The sequence below is a fragment of the Callithrix jacchus genome, chromosome 15 (assembly GCF_049354715.1).
Source record: "Callithrix jacchus isolate 240 chromosome 15, calJac240_pri, whole genome shotgun sequence".
NCBI classification, from domain to species: domain Eukaryota; kingdom Metazoa; phylum Chordata; class Mammalia; order Primates; family Cebidae; genus Callithrix; species Callithrix jacchus.
The window spans coordinates 102731738-102758456 of NC_133516.1; the positions used below are offsets into that span (position 1 = coordinate 102731738).

Below are 26719 nucleotides of genomic sequence, written 5' to 3' on the forward strand. Positions count from 1 at the left end.
ATTTGTAGGGACATGGATGAATCTGGAGAACATCATCCTCAGCAAACTGACACAAGAACAGAAAACGAAACACCGCATATTCTCACTCATAGGTGGGTGATGAAAAATGAGAATGCATGGACACAGAGAGAAGAGTACTAAACACTGGGGTCTATTGGGGGGAAATGGGGAGGGCCAGTGGGAAGGGGAGGTGGGGAGGGATAGCCTGGGGAGAAATGCCAAATGTGGGTGAAGGGGAGAAAGAAAGCAAAACACACTGCCATGTGTGTACCTATGCAATTGTTTTGCATGTTCTGCACATGTACCCCCAAACCTAAAATGCAATAATAAATTTTAAAAAAAAGAAAAAGAAATTGAGCCTTAGCAAGCCACTGAGGACTGGACAGGTGAGACATCCCTGATCTGGAGGATCTGGGGGATTGGGCCTTCAGGGAAACAGACAGATGAGACATCTCTGGTCTGGGAGATCTGGGGGACTGAATCTCCTGAGAGAGATTTTTTTCTCTTGTTTGGGGTCGGGGTGGGGGGTGGTATTAAGTCTATTTAGCACCCAATATGGGAAATACTTCTACTAAGTCTGGAACAGGAAGTAAGGCAAGAAACAAGTGAGATAGATGAGAGTGACTGAATCCCTCCCGATAGTCCATTAGGACTAAGGCTTCAGTACTGGAAAGAGAATGAAAGGACCAAACATAAGAAAAAGCAACTGATGATCAAAGGTTGTTGCTTTCTTTGGACCCCGGGGCCAATTTTAAACCCTGCTGTTTTCTGGCCAAAATTTAGCTCAGATGAAGACTGGGCCTGCCAACTCTTAATAATGTATGTTAACAACAAGAGGTTGTGTCCTCAGAAGAAATAAGGTGTGCCCTATACTGGCAGCCAGGGCCTGTTTTTCTGTACCCCTTGAAGGACTTAAAACAAAAAATAGGTGTGGCCAAGAAGTTAGAAAGGGAAAGCAGCCTGCGGGACCCTTTGAATCATCTTCCCCCGTTTCTAACTCCTAATGCACCTGCCACGTGGTGGAGACAGAAATCCTGCCTCTCTGGCCACAGGCAGAAATCACACCTCCACAGGCAGTAGCCCCACCTCCCCCACCGCAGGGCGTAGTCCTGCCTCTGGTTGCTCCAGGTGTGCCCTTCCCTCAAGCCATCATCCCAAGGGCAAAGGTACGGATTCCTGTATTGAATCCTGAGGAGTTATCAACCCAAGGACTTGATCTGTGCCATTGCCCATCCAAAAGCTCTTCCTCTGGGAGAAGACTCCAGAAGGAAACAGAGCGATGTAAAAGAGACACTCAGAACTTCCCATTTCCTAACACTTTTCAGCTCTTTCCATTGAGAGAAGTTCCACAAGGTGGGAGTGCCATGGCGTGCAAATGCTCCTTTAACCCCTTCTGAGGTCCGTGGCCTAAAGAAAAAGCTTAAGCCCTGCTGGATGATCCGGAAGGAGTGACAGGGCAAACTGATCGTTTTTATGTCCCCGACTATATACCTGGAGGGAGTGAATGTCGATCTTAGGTGTTCTCTTCTGGAAAGAGGAACAAAACATGATACACAGGGCTGCAATGGCCGCTTGGGAAAGCAATCACCCTGCTGGCCGAGAAAGCCTGGCGGCAGACACCGATTTCCCTGCTCCGGACCCCCACTGGGATAACACCGCAGCCCACAGAGAGAACCTGAAAGACTTGCATGAGCTAATTATAAGAGGGATTACGGAGTCAGCACCCAGACCTCAAAACCTTACTAAGGTCTTTGATGTATAACAGGAAAAAGATGAAGGACCCATGCAATTTTTAGACAGACTGGGAGAGAAAATGAGGAAGTATCATGACTTAGACCCAGGTAGCCCTCTAGGGCAAGGCGTGCTAAAATTACATTTTGTCACAAATAGTTGCAGAAGATAGAGAGATGGAAGAACCCATCAACTGAAGAAATTTTAGAGGAGGCACAGAAAGTATATGTGAAAAGAGATGAAGAGAGACAAAAAAAAAAGGGCAAAGATTTTCTTTGCGTTTGGGAAGGAACTCACCTGGGCAGACTATGGCAAGGACAAAATTCCAACTGGTGTCCCAAAACGCGGATTCACAGACAGGGAGAGGGCAAGGTCGAAATGGGACACGGGAGGATCATGGCATGTGTTGTAAAGGTGGAAATACAGAGCAGATGAGGGTAAGCAAAAGCAGAGGGTCCCGGAACAGGAAGAGAATGCGGGCAGGTTAGATGTTACAATTCCGGAAAGACAGGCTACTTTAAGAGAAAATGCCCTGAAATAGAGGCCACAGAGGAAGTTGTTCCATCATGCCAGCTTTTGGAGAGGAAGAATAGGGGTCAGGGGCTCCTTCTTTCCCATCTTGAGTCCCACCAAGAGCCGTTGATAAGGATGTGGGGACCAAACTACGAACAACAATGTCTTACAGATTCTGGAGTGATCCATTTTTCCTTATGCTTCTCTCCAAATGGCCTAAATTGCTCTTCCAAAGAATTATTAGTATCTGGGGTAAAGGGGGAAGAATTCAAGGCCAAGATTTTAGAAAACACAGAGGTAAGATATAGAGATCAAATGACTCACATTCCATTTTTGCTAATCCCTGAAGCAGGTACTAACTTATTAGGGAGAGACTTGATGCTGAAGCGAGGACTAGTACTACAGGTAGGGCCAAGGGGATTCTTTCCCTCTCTACACTTGTTGACTACTGCAGATGAAAGGAAAATTCACCCTGATGAATGCTCGAGGGAAGGAAACCAAGGGAGGCTCCAGATTCCCCAGATACAAATTCATTTAAAGATTCCAGCTGGGCGCAGTGGCTCAAGCCTGTAATCCCAGCACTTTGGGAGGCCGAGACGGGTAGATCATGAGGTCAAGAGACCGAGACCATCCTGGTCAACATGGTGAAACTCTGTCTCTACTAAAAATACAAAAAAGTTAGCTGGGCATGGTGGCGCGTGCCTGTAGTCCCAGCTACTCGGGAGGCTGAGGCAGGAGAATTGCCTGAACCCAGGAGGCGGAGGTTGCGGTGAGCTGAGATCGCACCATTGCACTCCAGCCTGGGTAACAAAAGCGAAATTCCGTCTCAAAAAAAAAAAAAAAAAAAAAAAAAAAATTCCTGGGGGAGTTACTAGGAGAAAGCAGTACCCAATCCCCCTAGGTCAGGTAAGATTGAAACCTGTGATTGAAGGTCTCATTAGAGACCATATGATAATAGGGGTGTTATATGAAGACTTACAAGGGCTTTTAGAGCCTTGTATGTTTCCCTATAATACCCCTATCTTAAGTAGAAAAATTACCTCTGGAGGGTACTTGACTGTGATTACCTCCCATCAAGTTAAAGCTCTTTTAAATCAAAAAGCAGGAAGATGGCTTACCAATTCTAGAATTCTAAAGTAGGAGGCCATTCTGCTAGAAAGAGATGACTTAACCATAACAACTGATAGCTCACTCAACCCCGTGGTTTCTTAACTGGAAATTCGTTGTTACAGACAGAACATTTATTAATTACCAAACAAAGTTCTGATCAGATTTATCTGAGAGCCCGTATAAGACTGGATGGCATCTATTCATAGATGTGTCCTCACAGATGTTTGATGGGAAACAACAGAATGGGTAATCAGTGGTGGGTGGAGACACCCTTGAAAAAAGTGAATCAGGACGATTACCCAATAGTTACTCTGCCCAAGGTTGTGAATTATTTGCCCTGAGTTAAGCTTTGAAATACTTAGAAAATAAAACAGGAACCATTCATACAGACTCTAAGTATGCCTTTGGAGTCGTACATACATTTGGAAAAATGTGGGCGGAAAGAGGTCTGATGAACAGCCAAGGCTGAGAACTTACTCATGAACCATTGGTTAGTTGTTTCTTGAACAATCTCCAATTAGCAGAAGAACTAGCTTTCCTGCATGTCCCTGGATATCAACATGATTTTTCATTTGAAAGTCGGGGAACAACCTTGCAGACCAAGGGGCCAAAAAGGTAGCCGTGGCCGCTGAGCCAATGTTTCATCTAACTTCCTGTCTTCTTTCTCCTAAACTAGTTTGTATTTTCTCTCCTACTGAGAAGGAGAAACTGACAGAAACTGGAGCTAAGGGAAATGCTGATAGGAAATGTATTCTCTTGGACCAGAGGGAGATGCTCTCTAAGCCCTTGTGAGAGAAGTCTTATCTCATCTGCACCCAGAAACACACTGGGGCCCCCAGGCCTTGTGTAATGCAGTTCTTAGAGTCTATGGATGTATTGGAATTTATACAGGCAGGTCACAGACAGCTATTTCATCTGCAACAAGACAAATACGCAGGCTGTGAAGAAACTACTTCTGGGTAGGAGAACTCTGGAGTTAAGGCCATTCTGAAGTATAAAAATGGATTACACTGAGATGCCGCCAGTAGGCTGATTAAGATACCTATTGGTGATAGCTCACTATCTCACTCTTTGGGTAGAAGCTATTCCTTTCCTGAAATCTACAGCTAATGATGTAGTAAAGGCCTTAGTTGAGCATATTTTACCCAGATTTTGATTAATAAATAACACCGACTCAGACAATGGAACTCACTTTACCTCAGACATCATTAAGAATTGGCCCAGACATTAGACATAGAATGGGAATAACATATTCCTTGGCATCCTTCCACCTCAGGAAGAGTAGAAAGAATAAATCAGACACTTAAAAATCAATTAACTAAGTTAATTTTAGAAACCCAGTTACCGTGGACCAAATGCCTTCCCACCGCCTTATTAAAGATCAGGAAGGCTCCCCAGAAAGACATAGTTTTACCTCCATATGAGACGCTATGTGGACCACCTTAATTACATTCCTCAGCCAATGTTCCTACATTTGAAACCAAAGATCAGTTTCTTAGAAATTATATACTTGGTCTCTCTTCCACCTTCTCCTCTTTTTTTTTGAGACGGAGTTTCGCTCTTGTTACCCAGGCTGGAGTGTAATGGCGCGATCTCGGCTCACCGCAACCTCCACCTCCTGGGTTCAGGCAATTCTCCTGCCTCAGCCTCCTGAGTAGCTGGGATTACAGGCACGCGCCACCATGCTCAGCTAATTTTTTGTATTTTTAGTAGAGACGGGGGGGTCTCACCATGTTGACCAGGATGGTCTCGATCTGTTGACCTCGTGATCCACCCGCCTCGGCCTCCCAAAGTGCTGGGATTACAGGCTTGAGCCACTGCACCTGGCCACCACTTTCTGCTCTTAAAACTAGAGGTCTTTTAGCACAGGCACCACCCTTGGAATTTCCAGTACACCAACATTGGCCTGGAGAGCCTGTCGTCATTAAAGGATGGGAAGGAGGGAAGCTCGAGCCAGCTGGGAAAGGATCCTGTCTTGTGCTGCTGACCACCGAGACTGCCGACTGCACAGCCGAGAAGGGATGGTCTATTATCCGTGAGTCAAGAAGGCAGCCGCTCCCTCAGCTGCTCCCAGACCAAACCCTACCAAGTTAAGAAATTAAGAAAAATTTGATGTATTTCTACTTCTATTTTTCTTTCCTTCCTTTTGCCTCATTTTATCATTAATACAACTAGATCAGATTCCCGTAAGTTATCACCTTTGATGCTTGCTTAGTAATGCTTTGTGGAAACTTATATAGTCAAAAACAGTTAACTTCCTCAGAGAAATCTTACGCCCTGGCCCCCTAACTGATTTGGCAGTTTCCAGTGCCCATCAATGCCAGTTACAGCCCAGGCATCGACTCCTTGTCCCTACTGACTGGCAGCTATGCAACAGCTGGGACAAGGTCTTATGGGATACTCAGTTAGAGGCTGGGCCTCTGCAGGAGGAATCTACTGATCTCAGCTCTAGCCTCTACTGCACTCAAGTGACCTCTTCCCCAACTGCAAAATTTACCAATGGAACCCTATCCTCATTGCTATCACCATTTCTACAATTACGGTTAGTAAAGCTGTTATAAAGAGCCTTTACAGCACTGGGGCAAATGTAAACAGGGAAGATCCTGTAGGTATGTTTGAAATACGCCTTCTCCCTCTTCCACCTTCCCCTTCTCCAACCCCAGCCATTTTAGCCTTAGATCAGACATCTGCTGTTCAGATTATTCCCACACCTAATGATAAAACAAAGATATCAGTAGTATAAACAAACGATCTGAAACAAACCTTAGCTGTTGAGACAGGATATCAAATTGCAAATGCCTGGTTACAATGGATTAAATATTCCGTCCTCATGCTAAATAAAAGCAACTCTTACACTTGTGTGCATGGCAGGCCAGAAGCCCAGATTATCCCCTTCCCACTGAAGTGGTCCTCTCACCAGACAGACCTGGAATGTGTGAGAGCTCTCTTTCAACATTCAACCACCTAGAATGATGGACTGTGCCAAGCTCTCTCTATACTATATCCTGAGGTCCAACACCCTACGGGAGGTCATTCAACCCCCATCTTCCAAGGTAGGGCTCACCTCGTGCCTCTCATGGCAGGAAGAGAACTCAACATTCCTTGGAAATTTCACAGGACTCAGTGAAGTAAGGTACTTTCAAGAGCTAATCCATCATTCTTCCATCAGCTATCCCCCAGAGGATATATGGTGGTATTGTGGGAGACCCTTACTGGACACTCTGCCAAATAACTGGAGTGGTACTTGCACTCTAGTCAAATTGGTTACCCCTTTTACCTTGGCATTTCATCAACCAAAGATAGAGAAAACCCACCAATGACATACAAGAGGAGCCCCGTATGGGTCTTTTTATTCTCACGTGTACTTAGATGAAATTGGGGGTCCTGAGAGGAGTTCCAAATGAAGTTAAATCAAGAGATCACATACTTGCTCGATTTGAATCAACACCATTCTGCTGGGTGAAAATAAGCAAATATGTAGCTGGGATAAATTACATTTATTAAAATTGACAATGGTTTGTTAACCATACCAAGGATAGTAGCGATAAGGGAATCACAGAACAGTTAAGGGCTACCCACCTAATGGCATGGGAAAACAGGATTGCTCGAGTCAGCTACCTCAACTCACTCTGGCATGTCTGAGCAGAACAGGGCAAGCTCCAAACCCTGGTGCATGCCATTCCTTGTTTGGAAACTCTCCTGCCCTTCTCCTGACTAGCTTCCTCTTCTTCGTTGTCTTCTTCCTAGTCTTCTTTCCCCCTTTTCTATTCAGGAAATTTTCAAGGTTTTAGCCAGTCGGGTCAAGCATAGAATGTGAAGTTCTGTTCCAGCCTCTGGAAACTGGACACAGCAGTGGGGCAATTGTGTCAGGCTATGAAAGGGTTTAACTGTGCCTGTCTCCTTCGTGCAGGTGTGCTCTCATGGCAAGACTGCTGGTGAGTTGCACCCTTTCTGCAGAAAGTAAACTAGCCTTGCTGAGTGATTCATTGTCTCAGTGTGGATTCTTCCCAATGTCATAAACCCGTTCCCAACATTCAAGAAGCTCAGAGGACATGCAGCAGAAGAAACACCAAAAAACTATACTTAAGCCATTATATTAAAACTGCAGAAAATCAAAGACAAACAGAAAAATCTCAAAAGAAGACAGAAGAAAAACACCTAACATATAGAGGAATGAGGATAAGAATTACAGTGGATGTTCATTCAGAAAGTGTGCAAACAAAAAGGAGGTGGAATGAGATAGTCGAGGTGTTGAAAGAAAAACCAAACTAACACCAAAATTTCTGAATTGGCTTATTTTTCAAAAGTGAAGGAGAAATAAACACTTTCTCAAACAAACATTGAAGGAATTGGAGGAACTGGTCTCTAGTAGACCCGCCTTGTAAGAAGTGTTTGAAGACATTTTTTAGAGGGAAGGAAAATACTATAGACAAAAATCTATTTATATGCAAAGAAAGGAAGAACATTAGAGAAGAAATAAATGGAGATAAAGTGAAATCTTTCATTTTTATTGATTTTAATTGATCTAAGAGATAACTGTTCAATATAATAACAGCAACAAGGTACTAGGCAAGTATAGTTTATGGATAAATGAAATGAATGACAGCAATGTAATAAGGAATAGGAGGGAAGAACTGGGAATGCTTAGTTGTAAGATACTTGCATTACTTGTGAAGCAGTATAGCTATTTAGAAGTGGGCATGCTGTTTTTGCTGTGTTTCTGTTCATCTGCACTGAAAAGTTAACTCATTCCATTTAGATGCTCCAATGGACTCTATAGAATTATGTCTTAGTCCATTTGTACTGTCATAACAAAATACCACAAACTGGATAATTTATAAATAACAAAAACTTAGTCTCTCAAAGTTCTAGAGGCTGCAAAGTCGAAGATCCAGACATAAGCCTCTGGTGAAGGCTTTCCTGCTGCATCTTCACATAGAGGAAGGTTGAAGGGTAACAGAAAGGAAACCCACCCCCACAACCCCCTTTTAAGGCATTATTTCATTTTTTTGACCTAAAACCTCTCAAAAGGCCCCATCTCCCAATACTATTATGCTGGGGATAAAGCCTTTTTGGGAAACACATTTAGACCACAGCAGGTGAATATATTCATGATAAATAGTTGATACCTTTGAGCTTCCTTAAGTGGAAGAGTCTCTGCAATCCTCCTCCAGTTGTGCTGAGATAAACAATCTATGATTTCATATCTGCATATTCTTAAATAGATGAATTACATGATTTTGTAACTATTTCATTCTGTTCCCTCCTTTCTCCTACTCTACCACTAATTTTTGACCAACCTGAACACACATTCTACATAAATAATTGTTTATAGCTATTTATAGGTGTAAATTAAGATAAAATATTTTATGATGTCTCTTGATGCTATTAAAATTCCTATCTTGAAAAAATATGTTAAGAGCAAACATTTTCCAATAAACATTTCTAAGAGATAAGGTGTTTATTATTTCTAATAATAAACACACATCATTTAACAAACCAAATTTTGGAGCCTCTATTATAATCTGCAAACATTCAACTATGTGTTTGCCGCCACATTCTTCCTCCTGTAAATTACCCAATTGTTTGAATCTCAGTATCAATAATCTCTCCCTCACAGTGACATTGACAGAATTAAATTAGCTAGACATAAAAATAATCCCTACTACATTGTCTTATGTAAAAATGTAATAAGAAGAAAATTTTCAAGGAAATTAAAAGTTCTCTTTGCTTTTTAGAATTTTTTTTTCAAAATTCAGATTTACATTTCATACAGCACTAGGTAAAAAGAAGAAGGACCAGTGATCTGCTTCTGCCCAAATCACTGCTTATGTCTGCCATTAGATACGGCCTGATACAAAGGCACTGCACCTCCTATCCAGATGAGATAGGAGAGAATGAGAGAGTATAATGATAAGCAACTGGGTTATAACAGAACACTAAGAATGAGCTGCTCTTTCTTTCATTGCATTTCTGCTATTAAGTCCCAGCTTATCTTTTTAACTTTTAGCCTCCTGTTGTTGATAATGCATTCAGTTTAGAGGCAACTCTATTTAGACAGAGCTGTGATTTTAATGCAGAAAAATAAAACCTTAGGCTTCTTGAGGGGAGTGATATGGTGTGGATGTTCATCCCCTTCAAATCTCATGTTGAAATGTCATTCCCACTATTGGGGTGAGGCCTGATGAGAGGCGTGGAAGTTCTGGGGACGAGTCCCTCATGAATGGTTGGTGACATCCTCATGGTAATGAGAGTTCTAGCTCTGGGTTCACACGAGAGCTGGTTGTGTAAAAAGCCTCCCACCTCCCACCTCTCTCTCGTCCCCTCTCCAACCAGGTGATGCACTGGCTCTCCCTTTGCCTTCCACCACAGTTGAAAGCTTCTTGGGGCCTCATTAGGATCATATGCTAGTGCCATGCATCTCATACAGCCTGCAGATCCATGAGGCAAAATAAACCTCTTTTTTAAATAAACTGCCCATCTTCAGATATTTCATTAGAGCAGAGCAAACTAACACAGAGAGGATTCATGTATTACTCACTTGTTTTCTCTTCACCACTTAATAATTCTTACTACATAGGAACTTCATACATTCTTTTTTTTTAATTTTTTTTTAAAAGACGGGGTTTCACCAAGTTGGTCAGGCTGGTCTTGAACTCCCAACCTCAGGTGATCCACCCGCCTTGGTCTCCAAAGTGCTTGGATTACAGGCATGAGCCACCAGGCCCAGCCCATAAATTCTTAATGTCTGGATGAATAAACAAAAAGATATGTGAAAAATTATGCAGAGAAATCTTTGATTTTTAATTTTTTACTATGAAGAAATTCATAACTAAAATCAGAATCAACACCATCTTATTCTCTTGAAACAAAGTTGAGGATGAGATAGGGTATATTAAGAATAGATGAGGAATAAAGGGATAGTCACTCTCATTTGTAGGACATGACATCACTTTTAAGAAGTTTTTTTTTCTATTCTTTATTCTTCACTTTCAATAATTATTTCAACAAGTTTTCCTGAAGAGTCCTTTGTGATGCAGTCAGTTACAGCCTTGAGCTGTGCTAAATAAAGGAACAATTGTAAATTTCATATTGAAGGTCTCTCTGACATACCATTGTCTTGTGGGGAGGTAGGTGAGAGGGGAAGGTGGAGAAAGTATCATGATTACTTTTTCACATTGCCTCCTTTCTGCTTTTGCCCATGGTGTGTTTTACTACCATCCATCAGAGTTATGTCAAGAATAGGCTTTACCTAAAATAGCTGAAAAGCAGCATAGTTTATCACTTACCCTCGTCGGTGAGTCCATTTGAAACTCACTGTCTTCTACTAGGTTGAAATGAATTGCTAATATTTTTAGAGGACATGATGGATGGCAGTTAGGATTCTAATAAAAGGTGACCAAAATAAAATATCAACATCATTTCCATTTCTGAATTGAAGAAGAATGGGAAAAGCATAGATGACATTTCTCCCTCAACCTGATTTGCCACTTATTTTGCAATGGAGAGGGCAGGCAATGGGGACAGATTCCGAGCCATCATTTACCTGATTTGCCACTTATTTTGCAATGGAGAGGGCAGGCAGTGGGGACAGATTCCAAGCCATCATTTAAAAATGTGGCTCCAGGCATCTGTTATTGATGTCATTGCATCACGCTACTTGAAAAATTTTTAAATGAATTTCTCTCTTCATGAGTCTGATTTAAGTTGGCCTGTCCAAAATTCCTTCAGGAATACTCCCCTTTGTGCCTTCATTTTTCAAAAAAATGAGAAGCTGGCATAAGGGTTTTACTAAATTTGGTCTTGAAATCATAGAAAGAAAATGGGTGTTTGTGTGGCATCAGCCTCTTTCCTGTTGAGCGTCTCTCTGAAACTTTCATGTTCCTCCTCGCTGACTCCTGAACTAACCAGAACTACTGATGTTTCAATTTGGGGATACATTCAATATTTAGCTTTTATCTTATCACTTCAGAGGCACCTAGTTTCAAGTTCTTTAGTTCCCACTTCCATAGCAAAACAGTTTACAAATTGGCACAGAAGAAACACTCAAGGGATCAGCAGGAAAGCTGAAGAGTCAAGGAATTGTCAACTCCCCTCCCATCCACACTTCATTCACAGAACTTCCGCCCTTACTTGCTGAATATGTTAAGGATAATCCGTATGTCGTATGGACTAAGGGAATCACTGGTTTAAGAAGGTGAAAAACCATTGCTCTTCTCAATTAAAGCAACGGAAGAAAAGCAGAAGCATAAGAATTTAGAACTAAAAGGGATTTAAGTGACAATCCAATTCTCTGATTATATGGATGAGAGAGTTGAGCTGGGGAGAAGTGAAGAAACGTGTTTGAGTATACACAGTGATTTGCAGATATAAATCTTCATTTCTACTCTAATATTCTTTTCTATTTTTCTATAATGTCAGTGATACTTAAGGAATGAAGACTGAAGAAATATGTTTCCAATGGCTGCCTAACTTGATGTTATTGGCTACTTTGGAGATACTGTAGAAGAATATTGAACCGTATTTTCCTGCATATATTTATGTATCCATCATTCCATCTTTAGCCAAAGGAATATAAGCCAATGACAGAAATCTGTTCCCGATTATATAGTTGTTACAGCACAAATACTGTAATAAATCCATCCAGTTCTCAAGCACTCAAAGTCTAAAGGATAGAAGCGTGGCTTTGAGGGACTATATGGAGGACATGTATTCCATATGCTACATGTAAGAAAACACTGAACCAGGGAGTAGACACACACATAATAAAGAGTTTCTGATCATAGATTCATGGAGATTCCCAAAAATAATTTAAGTTAAAAAGAGGAACTTCTTGCCTAGAGTTTGCTATGAAAACTTGGATATCAGCATGTCAGTTTGGATTCCATACTGGAACTTTTTATACCAAGTGATCTATGAGTCTTTAAGCCATGTGTCTTCACTCCTGGATTGTGTTATTCTCTGGAAGGGCATAAAACAGAACAAATATGGTGACATTAGCACAGTCTTCTGCTATTTGCTTTATAGCATCACCAGCTCCAACACTAATCCTCCAGCTCTTGCGGGCATCTCACATGAGCTTCAAACAGTTCCTTTACCGACCACAGGGAGTGTGTCCTCTTTGTAAACTTCTGCTCCAGAGGCGGTCGGCGGTGTCTGCTGTCAAGGCCTCCATTGTACGTGGACCATGCGAAGATGTCCTGTGTCTGCTGGCAGAGCCCACAGTGATTCTCTCTCTCTCATCAGTACCACTGCTTTCATGAGTGTTGCCCTCACCTCCACAGGGCACGGATGCTGCCACTGGGCACGGCCACTGCCTTTCCCTGGTACTGCTTTTTCAGAGAGTATTATTAGGTGCTTCTGCTATGATATGCCACTGCCATCTCAATGCATCCCTCACACATACTCTGGCAACCATCACATACATGCTACCATCACCTACATCGGGCCTGTTTTTGCACAAGAACCATCAAGAAACCCTGTCCAATATTATATGGGGCTCTGTGAAAAACCACATTCTTCTCTTTAGTGAGATGTCAAAAAAAGGCTGCTTGGATCCTGTGCTCTACGGAATTTTTACTGAAAGCTGTGATGAGGTAAACTTTTTGACAGTTTTTTCTTCCTTTTTCCCCCTACTTAGTTCCTTTGCCTCTCCCCTCTCTGACAAGACGATGGAAAAAATCTAAGTAGATGGATTAATTTCAGTAAAACAATCAAGGAAAAAGAACCGCATCCCTGGAGAAGGGAGGCTTGTGGTAGAAAGATATGCCATGCCAGATGCATGTTGTGCAAAGGAGAATGCAGATGATGGGACAGGATGGTGAGGACAAGACTGTATCGATGGGAGAATTCTGTCAGGATGAAAGAAGGAGGGACTTCCAGTTATGGAAGGATGCAAGAATTTGGAGAGGACAGCATGTTTTCATTGGAATAGCTGTAGACCAAGTCTCTCTATTCACATAATGCATCAAAGACAAAGTTTTACATTTCAGCCTGGACCAGGTACAGCTTTATAGACATTATGTAGATATTTCAATAGTTAAGCACTATAGACTACCACATTCCCACCCTATTCTTCTCCCCTCCATACACCAAGACATGAGTTCATAAGGATTAGGTCAGGAGACAAATACGAAGGAGAGGCAACAAGGTGTCTAAAACATTCCCACTGCTGAGGCTTCACTTCTCAGTCAAACGTGACCGTCTCTTCCTCCCCTGGGATAAATTCTCCCCAAGAGTACTCTTAGTCCCACAAACTTCTGGCAGATCCTGTCCTGAGTCAGCTAGCTTTGTCCAGACTTGTCTGAGCCCCAGCCAAGGGGGAATAAAATTTAAGCTCAACTGAGACCGCCACTATCTTTCATTTCAATAAAAAGTAGAACTGTCTCTTGGATCACGGCAAATAACTTGCTGATGCACTTAGTTCTTTGGGTGTCAGCAGAAGCTGGCACTTTCATTGTTTTCTCATTCTGAAATTTCAGTTTTATAAATCTCCAAATTAATTCAGAGCAGCTGAAGATGAATCTGCTTCAGAAGGCTACACGCTTCCCAAAGTATCCCAGTTGTTTCAGGGTCTAATTTACTGTAGATTTGTGGGCTCACTAGCTTTTAGCCTCATTTTGCTTCCCATATCAGCACCTGTATTTGTTACACAGCCACTGGCTGAATCACTCTGAGAGTTATGAAGACATGTGGACAGCCCAGGGGCCACATGATTCATCCAAGGTGACACTGTGAGTGTATTATTGGTCACCAGGTTAGGATGTGTCTCACAGAAATTGAGTTCAGCGACTGACCAGTTCCCTGGAAAAATAATTCCTCGTTTTTAAGGATATAAGGTTCTCCCTAAACACATCAACATCTTCTGTTTAAAGTCAAAGCAGAGATGATGCCACTTCCTGATAGAAGGAGGCTATTGCTACCCTGCACCAGACACAGCAGCAGGAACAGGGGCCACTGAAGAGTATGCCAGTCTCTCTTCTCATCTCAAGGATTGCATCTAGTAAAGGAGAAAGACAGGAACCTTCACATGGCAGAGTGAGATACTTAATAGAGGTATACTCAAGGTATAAGGCTGGATTCTGGTGGATGGGCGGTTAAGCTTGACTCTGCAGGGAGGAGTAGCTTAAGGTGGCGATGCTTAAGTGCCATCTTTTATATTACATCTATTCCATGAGGTGATGCTCTTGGCTTAGAAACCCTCACACTGCCATTTATACCAGTCCCTTAAATCTCTGCCAACTCCTCCCACCCTGAGTTAGTGCAACAGCTGCATATCAAAGCACTTGAGAAGCCTTTGAAAAATAGAGATGCTCAAACCTCACCATAGGCTGACAGAGAGAATCTCCATAAAAGGAGTCTGGTAGGGAGGGTAACACTCTCTTAAAGCTCTATCTTCAGAGGACTCCCTGGATGTACAGCCAGCCAGCCTGGCATGAGCCTTCAGACTGGCCTCTGGAAACCATTGCTCCAAATGACCTCCATCAGAATCCCATACAGGCCATCAGTGGTGCTGGGGAGTATTCCCTGAAGTCTGCCACGCGACATGATCTGCTTTTAAAGATTCAGCTGCGAGCCCAACCTGAAGAGGAGATGCCTCTGGGTAAAAGTAGTATATGCTAAGCTTAGAATTCACCCAAGTCTATTTTGATTCCATCCGTCATGTCTAGACTCTCATTTGTCACCATCGGGTAGAACTGTTTAGGACACAGCCAGACTACTGTGGGCTATGAGGACAAGGGTATAAGATCAGACCTAGCTTAGCTTCCAAGTCAGCTCTTGGCTCCTCCGTAAATTCCTGGAAGTATTTATTGGTCAGATTGAGTAGTCCTTTTTCCATAGGGATTTGGGTACATGCCAGGTTTGGCCATTTGCTCAGACCAGTGAGCTGACTGAAAAAGTACAAGCACCCCAAACCTTCAGATTCACAAGCACTCTGGCCATGCGCACTTCCGTAGTGCATAAGACATAGTGCCAGGTTAGTAAAGGAAGCACTGGGCGTGAGGCAAGAGACCTGGATTCCAGCTCTCACTGCCACCACGTACCTGTGTGACCTTGGGTGTTTCACAGAACCTCTCTGGGTCAATTTCCTTATCCATAAAATGAGGGAACCTGACTAGAAGATTCTCAGGGTCAGACCTCTTTTCATTGGGATAATGATGATTGATAATGCTTTGGAAGTTGTTATAAACTCATTTGCATAGATATCTCTGCCTAAACTATAAGTAATTGGAAATGTGACTCCTAGAAATAATTTTTCAAAAGCCATCCTTTATTAATTAAAATAGAATAAAATAAAATGGTCCAATATTATTAGCTGGGCATGGTGGCGTGTGCCTGTAATCCCAGCTACTCAGGAGGCTGAGGCAGGAGAACTGCCTGAACCCAGGAGGCGGAGGTTGCGGTGAGCCGAGATCGCACCATTGCACTCCAGCCTGGGTAACAAGAGCGAGACTCCGTCTCAAAAAAAAAAAGGTCCAATATTTATTTGATGTCTACTGTGCACCAGGCCTTGTGTTGAGTGGCTCTCCCTTTGTGAGTTTGTTTAATCTTTCTAAAAACCCAAGAAAATTCCTGTTCCAGTTAAGAAGACCCTGGAACATTCTCATTTCAGACAGGACAGTAGACTCAGATGGTAAAATAACTGGCCTAGATTCACAGAGCTAGTAAATGACAGAGCTAGAGCTCTTATTATTTCAGATAAGACAGCAGACTCAGAGGGTAAAATAACTCGCCTAAGTTCACTGAGCTAGTCAATGACAGAGCTAGGGCTGAAGTCCAAGTTTCGTTATTCTAAATCCAGTGCTTTTGACAGCTGAAATTCAGTTGTAATCCTGTGGGTAGGAAAGGCCCTTTGTAAATCAACTGGCTGGTCCAGTTCAGTGGAGAATAACTGTGGGAAACCACACATGACAGCATTGCTATTTACCCTGCAATTCTTGTTTGCCTTCAGGGGCCTTCCTAAGGCTTACATTAGCAACTCAGTCTCGACTGAGCTACCCAATGAATGCTCCTGTCTCGTTTCTGCTCTTACTAATTTTTATTTCTTAAAGAGGAGAGTTAAAAATAAAACACAACTAAGTATTAGGGCAAAATTAATAGGTCTTTAATCCTATAAATCCAAGCAAAAATTCCAAATTTAAAATCCCAAGGAAAACAGAGCAGAACCCATCGTACCAGCAGAGAGGGACAGAATACCAAATTTACTAAGTTTTAAAACAGTATTAGCTGGAACATCATATTGTAGGAGCACAGAGAGCCATGACTTTACATGTTCTGCCTTTCTACGTGATTAAAATACCAATTTTGACACTGTATTAATTTCAACCATAATTCACTCATTTTATGAAATATTCGTTTTTTAGGACACATCTGACTATTTATTTATAATCAATCCACCATGTATAAAGGAATGCTACCAGTTAGAAGGCAAGTGTAAGTCTTAAGTGCTCCCAATAACATCGGGATACAAAGAATGAACAACACATCCTACAGTGCACAAATGACCATACTGAACACCTCTCAAAGAGTTTGTATAGATTAGGCAGGTTAGCAAGCTGCAGGATATTACCATCTTCTGTGAAATGTCTGGGAGGCAGAATGCGTGAGCGCAAGGCTTTATAGGCAATGTGTTTTACAGTCCACTTCGAGGAGTTTGGAATGGAGCCAGGAACTTCACTGTGCTGGCCTGAGAGGGTCAACTCCTCAGGTATGTACTGCTGTTGGATGGAGTAGAACATAGTGCATTCTTTACTGAGGCTTTCAAAACATTCCTTTTCTTCATCCCAATTCCCCTCAGTGGCTAGTCGAAGAATGAAAATAGGCAGTCCCTCCAAAAAGGGCACATAGTTGTCAATCAGAAGGGGTAATCCAATCAGGTTCCCTTCCTCATCAATTTCCAAAGAGAAATATCTGCAAGCATCTCAGCTCTCCTCTTCAGAAACTCAACAATGTATTCAGCAAGTCCTTCTCTGGGACCATCTTCCTCTGTCCAGCCATTCTCTGGCCTATCTAAGGTTCAGCAAGTCCTTCTTCGGGACCGTCTTCCTCTGTCCAGCCATTCTCTGGCCTATCTAAGGCAAGCATCGTGAGGTCAAAGAGCGGTGCTGGCTCCAATAACCTCAGGACACCAAAACTGGCAAAATCATAAATGAGTATCTGGTAGAAAAGTTCTTCACTAAGCTGGTGGCGTTGAGAAGGTATAACTTGGTCTGATGCTGTGCCAAGGCCCACTGAGGATTCAGGCAGCCCACGAAGGAGTGCTTATGCAACATTTCCCAGAGTATCTCATGTCCCCTTTGATTAATTTCTTCCTGGAGACTCAAAACAATGGTGAGGTTAATGATCTTTCTCTGGGGGGTACAGACTACAGTCATGTCCTTTCGGGAATCATCTTCCACCATTTCCACATCAGAATCTTCCCGATGTCTCTTTCCAGGATTGCCTGGGCTGGAAGTGGGTCATCTCTTCTCTGACATTTCTGAAGTCCCCTTTCTTGTATCCCCCTCCAGGCTCTGATTTTTGGCAGCCACTTAAGCAGGGGCTGGAAGTTCAAGCATCTTCTCATCTTGCTGCCTAGCCCTGCCACTGGAAATATCCATCTTATCCTCTGGGACAATGGCCTGGGGCTGACTGGACAGCAGTTTGCTCAGAGGCTGCAGAAATGTATCAAGCTTCTGTTCTCAGGAATCTGTACAAACCATCTGGTGGGCGTAGACCTTGTCACTACTTCCAGAAGTAGAAGAGGAGGTCAGACTTGTGGATTTAACCATCTCCCAAGAGGGGCCAGTGAGTCCTGGTAGCAAAGTCTGGGCGAAGGACATCCTGGAGGAATTGGAGCCCAAGAGTTGCTCTCAGTGTGCTGCTGCTCCCACTCCAGGATGCTCTCCTCATGCAGGAAGTGAACTTCGTGCTTTGTGAGGTGCACATTAACATCCACATTCTGGGGACTGATTTCTAAACTGACGCATAGGAATGGGTGTGTGTGTTTGGGCAAATAGGCTGCCTACACTGTTTGTATGGCTTTTCTCAAGGAAGTTGATCCTACCAGACGGTGGTTGATAAAGAGTAAGAAGATGCACTTCTTCACCGAGTAGTTTGCATTGGAAATATAACTATTCACCTTGAAGGCTAGGGTTTTATCCTCACACCCAATTTCTATCAGTTCTCAACTAACAGCATTTCCAAAGATGGAGCGAATATTGTCCACGGTTGAGGCATTAGCTACTGTCTAACATCAGCTACTACCTCTGTTTTTTAACTGAGAAACTGATGCCTGAATTGTGTATTGAATACCTGCCAGCAACTTCCAAAATTTTCCCATATTCTTCACTTGGATTTTTTAAAGATTTTCTTCTTGTGGTTATGTTGTAAAAAAGGTCCTCTGCCATGATCTGGGTCCCTTGATTGCCAGCACATGGTTTAGGAGGAGCTTTCAGTTTTCCATCTGAGTAACTTGCTCTGTATGCACATTTTCCATCAGCTGTTTCCCTGGAATAGTAACCTGAGCCACGTGGCTTATGCTGGCCAAAGCCCCACCTTGAAAGGTACAGGTGGAAATACTGACTAAATCCTCAAAGGACCGCAGTTTACTCGTAGGGAACCTCTCACATACAATATCCAGACCTTCTTTCCTGATCCCAGTGCCACTGTCTTGGATCCGAATCAACTTCAGGCCTCCCTCTTTAGCGACCACTTGAATCCTTGCAGATTTTGCATCTAAACAGTGCTCAGTGATCTCTGTGACGGCATTAACCGGCCGCTGGATAACTTCCCTCACGTGATGTGGTTCACCACTGTCTCATCCAGCCACCAAACAACCCCAGCCATGAACGACATTTTGGCGCCAGAGCAGCTCAGGAAACATCTAGATGCTCACCTGAAGTGCCTTCAGTCAATCCGAAATATTCTTTAAAAATGAATTAGCATTCTAAGATTTACAGTGTTAAAAAGAATTACTTATCAGTGTTATTGGCTCACATAACATTTATAAAAGATAAAGAGATAGTTTGAAATGATTCTGAGGTCACACAGTAGGGACTTTAGGCTGCCAAGCCCCAGTTCACACTCGGCACCTGGCAAACATTTAAACCACACGTTGAAGAACCACTTAGCCATTCTTTTATAGGAATGCCTCATACACAATCTACTCTGGTACAGGAGCTGACAGGGTGGATGTGCTATTCATCACAACGTGGAGGCCCAGCATTTTCATGGGGTGTGGAAGAGGTACCAGCAGTATTTTCTAGCCTCAATTGTCTCTTTGGCCTGTAGTTTTCTATCATTTGCTTGTTGTTAAATTTCCTTTTGCCTCTCACCATCACCATCATTGTTTTCAGTTCTTTTAGCTCAGAAAGTGTGGGTCTAATATTAATATCTAGATTTGTCAGTTCCAGAAGTTGAAGGTCCTTGCCAGCGTTGATCTAAAGTAAAACCACACACACACACACACACACACACAGACACACACACACACGAGAGAGAGAGAGAGAGAGAGAGAGAGAGAGAGAGAGAGAGAGAGAGAGAGAGAGAGAGAGATTGCTTGTGAGCCATGTGCATTCAATCTGAGGTCTGTGAGATCCTTTAGGCATTTTATTTCCTGTTTTGTTCTCTTAATTTCCCTGGCTTGGTTTCAGTGTAGACTCAGGTCTGGTCAATAGATAATGTAGATACCCTATCACTGGCTTGTGAGAGTAATTGTTTTAATGAGGCATCTGACGGGCTTCTGTTGGTCCCCAGGAAGCAAGGCAGAAGGGATTGTGTTTATAATCGACTCTAATCCGTTCTAATCTTCCACCTTAACCTCGCCAAGAATTAAGTGATTGATTTTTGGTCTCTTGAAAGAAAATAAAGACCTCCTGAGACAAAACTTGGCAGCTTGTCCAAAGACAAAGAAACAACTGAGGGCCGGCACTGTTTGTACTTGGATATGGGGAACCGTCGCGGTCTAAGTGGGCAATTTCCCTCCCATCAGTTCTTGGTTCCTAATTGAGCACTCGCATGGTCCCGGGTCAGAGGTTAGATGGAATTTCATAATAATTTATTTACCTCAGCATCAGACACCTGTAGACGGAATATGGCAAATATGGCCAGGCCAGGTTATTCTTTGGCATTCTGCTTCCTTTGAGGGGTATCCCCCACTCCCTTGACCTGAGTTCAAAGTCTGTAGTTCCCAGTTTACTGCTTTCAGACAGCAGATAGTACCCTTTTTCTCACTCTACTCAGAAAGACATGTTAGTTCCCTCTTAAGAAGTCTATTTTCCCATACAAGTTCATGTTGGCTGGAACAAGAATGTGCTGTTGAAGTAGCTGACTACTAAATGGGATGTTATTCACACACGTGTTCATCTCTTAACCTACTAGTGAAATCAGGGCTGAAATGATAAGCTAATGAGAATAGAGAACAATAAGTAAGCATTGAGGGAAAGCTGACCTCCCTCTTCCTTACCTTTCTGGTCCCCTCCAAACCTCCTGTTCTCACCATTCCTCAGGCACGTGTTTAGCTTCCATTTTTCCATATAGTTCACATATGCAGTGTCAGAGGAGTGGCATGCACAGAAGTTGAACTTCAAGTCAGAAGGCAAAGAGGGAGAGGATTCTTTAGAGAAAAGAAAAGAGGATGAGAGATAGAAAGAGGGGGGAGCAGTTAAGTGTGGTTGACAGTATACCCTATTGGCAGCATATTTAATTGTCTTCACTCATCTTTTTGAACCTAGGCCCCTCAGCACCCTAAGATCACCACCTGGCCAAGCTGCAACCACCTATCCAGCTGCAACCTCCTGGCTTGCTCCCTAACACCAGGTGCTGTTCATTCAGTCCAAAGTCAGCCTTATCTTCACTCTTTTTTTTTTTGGCCTCCTGTCACCATCCTCCCAGTCACTAGCCCAAAATTCCCTGTTCCACTTTTCTCAGGGTTCCTTCCTTACTGATTTACAAACACACACACACACACACACACACACACACAATGTCTCTATTCATACACAAAGCTGAGGGTTCAAGTCAGAACTTTAACTCTCTTACTCTCCACATCCCAATTTTACCGTAATTTCTCTGATAACCACCCTTCTACAGAGCAAGCTCTTCCGTATTCAGTGTGCGTACTCCATCAGTGCCCTGTCTCGCTCTCTTAATCTCCCAAATACTTCCCTGAGTTCTCCCCTGTTTCTTGAATTATTAATCTCTTCCTCTTCACTGTCTGCTTCCTACAACTTAAAATAAATTTTATCTTATGAAAAAAAAATCCCATTCTAATAATACTTAACCGCTTTCTCCTCTTGCTGTCTCTCATCCTCTTTTTTTCTCTCCAAAACTCCTCTCCCTTATTGCCTTCAGAATTGAAGGCACACCAATCCCCTGGCACTGCATATTTGAACTTACTAGTGATAAATGAAGCTGGGAGTGTAGACGGAGAAAGATGAAAGAAAACAGAACTGCTGAAGGACTATGATTCCAAGAGTAGAAGGCAGAATCACCGACAAAGAAGATGGAAAAAGGCTAGCCACAGAAGTGTGTAGGGGGGTAGGAATGGGGGCAAGAGAGCACGGCCCTGGACTTACCCTGAAAGTCAGAACAAGGTGCACAGAAGCCCCACTCTCTGATCAAAGGGTGTCAGGAGGGGAATGTGCCAACCTCCATTCCAGCCAGGTGGGCCTTACCCAATCAGTTTGTGGTTGCATTGCTGGGACAGAGAAATGGAGACCAGTGCAGCAGGTGTTAGGCTAGTCTTTGTCCTGCAAGACAGTGCTGGACAGAGGGGACAGTCAGCTGCTAATGCCAGGGGACCAGCAGTCCTGGAAGGAGCTACTGAAAGATGAAGGAAGCTTCTGGTTAAGAACTGTGGTGCCCCCTCACCTCTCTCCACCTACCCATCTACCCACACATTTTAGCCCCAGGAACTTCAACTTTTAACAAAGCATTGCTAATATCTGAGTTTTGTACTGATTTGATTGCCTCCTGTTTTCTCAGGATCCATGTCAGATTGTGTCTTTAAATTTTAAATCAATGAAAAATACTATTTTTCAACCTATCAGCAAACGTTAGGACTTTTATAATCAAACTTACATTTATAAGAAGAGTAGCCAGACCAAGGTTCAAGTATAATTTAAACAGAAAAGGAAAAGTGCGTTATTGTTTTGTCACACTGAAGCTTTAAGCCACGCAGATCAAGTTTATGTCAGAACATTATTAAAAAACCAAGTCTACAACATGTGGATTTGGGGAGCATGTGTCAAATTTGATGTGGGAAAGAGGAATATCCCACAATTGGGTATAAGGGATCTGTCAAAGGCAAGTTATTTCATAATAACCTAAGAGGAAATGAGAGGGAAAATCAGTGCAGAAAGAATCCTTGAATCTTTCTTAGCCAAAAGAAAACAGCTTCTCACTCAGACAGTACTGTCCCTGAGTAAATGTCATCTGTAAGAATATTTATCTTTGTGTTCCCACTTTCCTTGATGATATCATTATTCCAGCAAAGATCATTCCTGTCTGGCCCCCACACATCAGCAGCACATAAACACTAACTTGCTTAGGGAACTCCACCAGCAGCAGAGCCCAGGGAAATGGTGTCATCCGTTTAAGATGTCTCATACCACAGACACAGTTATCCCAGGCCATTGCTGAATGCAACAGGCCGACAATATGAGAAGCTGGCAGGAAATCCAGTATCTAAACCCAATATGAGATTGTGGGCCCAATCTAATAAAGATAGATTCATCTGGCTTTATTCCCATTTTGTCTCCTGCTTTGCGGGGCGAGTAAAGCATGATAAATCGGAGCATTATGGCAACCTCTGAGTGCATATTGACCCAACATTCCCTCAACTTTCATGCTGAACATCTTGAATCATGCGAATTAGTGGGGACTCAGTTTCTTAACTGTACCTTCCTTTCTATCACAGTGGAAGCTTAAGAGACTTTCTGAAGTTTAGCTTAAAAGATTCCAGTGGTGAATGTTCTGAGGCTAAATTCACAAGTGAATCTGATGAAAATTTAGACATTTATCTGACGTATGTTAAAGAGTCTAAAGTCATCATCAGCCCAGGAAGCAAATGGGGCGGATGCATTGGCTAACTTGCCTATGTCTGCCATGGGCTCTATGCCTTTAATAACTTAAATTTGACTCAAACAAAATTGATAAGGGGGCAAAAGGACAGAGAATCTGAAGTTTCGGCTTCTTCTTCTTTTATTTTTTTTTTTTGAGACGGAGTTTCGCTCTTGTTACCCAGGCTGGAGTGCAATGGCGCGATCTCAGCTCACCGCAACCTCCGCCTCCTGGGTTCAGGCAATTCTCCTGCCTCAGCCTCCTGAGTAGCTGGGATTACAGGCACGCGCCACCATGCCCAGCTAATTTTTGTATTTTTAGTAGACAGGGGGTTTCACCATGTTGACCAGGATGGTCTCGATCTCTTGACCTTGTGATCCACCCGCCTCGGCCTCCCAAAGTGCCGGGATTACAGGCTTGAGCCACCGCGCCCGGCCTGCTTCTTGTTTTTTTAAGCAGATGGATTTTTTTTTTTTTTTAAATAGCATTTCTGTGCCCAAACCAGTAGATCTGTATATTGGGTAACTGTTTACTTTAGGCTTTCATGTAAGCCCTGGCAAGATCTTCCCATTCATCTAATCACAACAGCAGGCTGTGATTAATCTACGGCAGCATTGATTTTTTAAGGATCATTGAAAAGCCCTCCTTGGTTCAGGGAGAAAAAATGCATTAAGGGATTACAGGCTACATCTGCCAAAACTAAGATATCTACTCATATAATATATTGTAATTTCTGTTTTACATGGCCTATCATTTTCTCTATATTTCATGGAAGTCTTATATTTTATAACTTAATGGCAGGCCAAGACATTTGGTGGTGACTATTTAACTCGTCTTGAATCAATGAACTAGAAGGCCATTTTCATTTATGTAATCTTTAGCAGTTTACCATTTTACTAATGAGGAAACGCAAGCCCGGAAAAGTTAAATGACCCATCTATCCAACATCACTGAGTTGGGGGAGAGCCATGTCTATCTGCCTTCCTTCCCTGGACTCGTCTCTCTGGCTTCTTACTTTTCTTAGCATTATTGTGACTTTGTCAGCTGTGCTATGGGCCAGACGCTGCACCAGAAACTTGCACATATGTAATCCTTTTGAATTTTCACCGCAATCTCGAAGGAAGGTATTGTCATTATCATAATTTTATATGTAAGGAAACTAAAGCTAAAAGAATTTAAGTTACTTGACCAAGGTCATTCAAGTAAAAGCTGGGTAAATCCCAGATATTAAGTTAAAGTTTGTTTCAGCCCAAATTCCAAGCTCCTAATTGTACGCTCTATGTAACATTGCTTAGAAAGATGACACTGGAGTGTTCTGCCATTTTTCCCATTTCCCCAACTTCTCCCTTAGGACAAAAGGTGGCTTTCTAAGTCGTTCATGATGTGGGCTCAGATCTTTGCCTGAAAATCACTCTCTTTGCCCGCCTTTTGCTCCATATCTCACTGACTGTCTTAGGGGTCCAAAACAGAGCTGGGAACTTAGGCTAATAATGGGTGGCCCTAAGCAGAACACAGATCACTCTCCTCCAGATCTTTTGAATCTGTACAGTTGACACGGGGAAAGATAAATTGGCATGTGATTTCATCAAGAAAAGAACTGAGCAGCTCATGTAAAATAACATTTTGGGCAAAAGTTGTTGTTATCATTAGAAAAACAAAAAGGACTGTGCATTTTATGCACAGAAGAGCCTGTTTCACACCTGGCCTACCTTGATCTCCGGCACTTCCATGCCGTCAGTCTTCACATCCACCCGTTTAAGAGACGCTAGAACACAAAGGCGCATCGAGATTTAGCATCTTGTATAAGGCCCCAGCTAGAAAACGGTAGATCCCGGAACCAGAGCACATCTGGACCCATGTTCTGTACAAGATGGCCTCTGTGCTGAACGGCGCAGGTCTTTTTTACCTATCAGTACAGTTTTAGGTGTGATTTTAAAAAATGATTTGGAATTCTGACATGGCAAAACAAGCCCCAGCGGAGAGGTTTTGATGCCTTTGTTCCAATTACTTCTACTGAAGTATAGACAGGAAGTGTCTGGAGGCCAGGCTGGATGCTGCTTGGTCTCTGCTGCTCGGAGGTCAGTGTGGAGAAACCACACCCGGTGAAAGGTTGGCTGTTGGTGCAAATCACTGAGGAGGGAGACTCCACACTGCTTGTTTCCACTCGACACTGTGGGAAGCTTGTGCCAGCCCAGGAGTGCTAGGGATTCATTACTTCTTTACTTTTAGCCTATGTTCCTTTTTTTGCTTAATTTATGTTCTCAATATCCAGGACTTTCTGCTTTCATTTTCTGTTTAAAAATATATTCTCGAACCTATTACGATATGATAAGACCTTGGTTAAAGTACTTGGTTTCTCAGTACCCACCAACCATTCACTTAGCCTTCTGTCCAATTCTTGAAAAATATTACTTCTGTTTTGAAAAGGTTTTCATCCTTCTAGTTGTTGTGTTTAACTTCTTAACTTGTGTTTCTTATCATAGGGACGATAGTAAGAGAGCCCACACAACGGAGAACTACATTTCTTTTGTTTAGGCATTGGGAGGATGGCTCTCCAAAAAGCCTCCTCCTGAGCTACTTAGAATACTGACCGTTCATCTCATGTGCGAGCATGTCTTAAATCAAGGCCCCTGGAAAACAGACACTGTGGCGAAATTTGCCTACAAAAGCTTAATCAAGAAGTGCTCTTGAGAACAACACCCACGACGGAGTGAGGGAAGCAAAAGGGGATGGAAAGAGAAGTTGCCTTCCAATAAGGTTGCAACAGAAGCCTCAACCCTTCCCACGAGGGAGCCCTGGAGCTGGGATGACCCTTCAAAGTTATCCAGAATTGAGGCACAAAGCCACATCTTTGTGCATTGTCCTGCATTATCCACTCATTACATGTGAGCTGTCTCCAGGGAGAAAGCAAAAATGTAGAGAGGCCGCTTTCTTTAGATGAAGGAAATTCCTGGAGAGGGATGCAGCTATGAGCCATCAGCAGGCAATACTCCCAGAAATAAATGAGAGCTTCGGTCCTGAGCAGGAAAGTGGGACAATGTACCACAGTATCCAGTACACAGCGCCAGCTTTCTGTGTTGACAGCAGGCTTAATTTTCGGAAAATATTTTACTTCATGATATCCTTAGTGGGCTGAATGGTGGCCCCTCAAGATATACGCAAGAAGTACCTGTAAATATGATCTAATATGGAAAAATGATCTTTGTAGATATAATAAGGAATATCTCAAGAAGAGATCCTCCTGAATGAATGGGGTGGGCCTTAAACCCAAAGACTAATATCCTTATAAGAAACAAAAGAGGTGATGACACAGGCAAAGGAG

The 26719-nt window shown here is 42.8% G+C and overlaps 1 long non-coding RNA gene and 1 pseudogene across 1 annotated transcript in view; both read right to left on the bottom strand.

The window, feature by feature from the left end:
- LOC128929792 (uncharacterized) overlaps window positions 1-20867 on the bottom strand; it is a 201955-nt gene extending 181088 nt beyond the window's left edge. Inside the window, exon 1 of the long non-coding RNA XR_013527748.1 lies at window positions 20801-20867. This is a non-coding gene — a long non-coding RNA (uncharacterized LOC128929792). The remainder of the gene's footprint in view (window positions 1-20800) is intronic.
- LOC100394915 (DNA mismatch repair protein Mlh1-like) lies at window positions 16650-19320 on the bottom strand (annotated as a pseudogene).
- Window positions 20868-26719: the final 5852 nt, after the last annotated feature.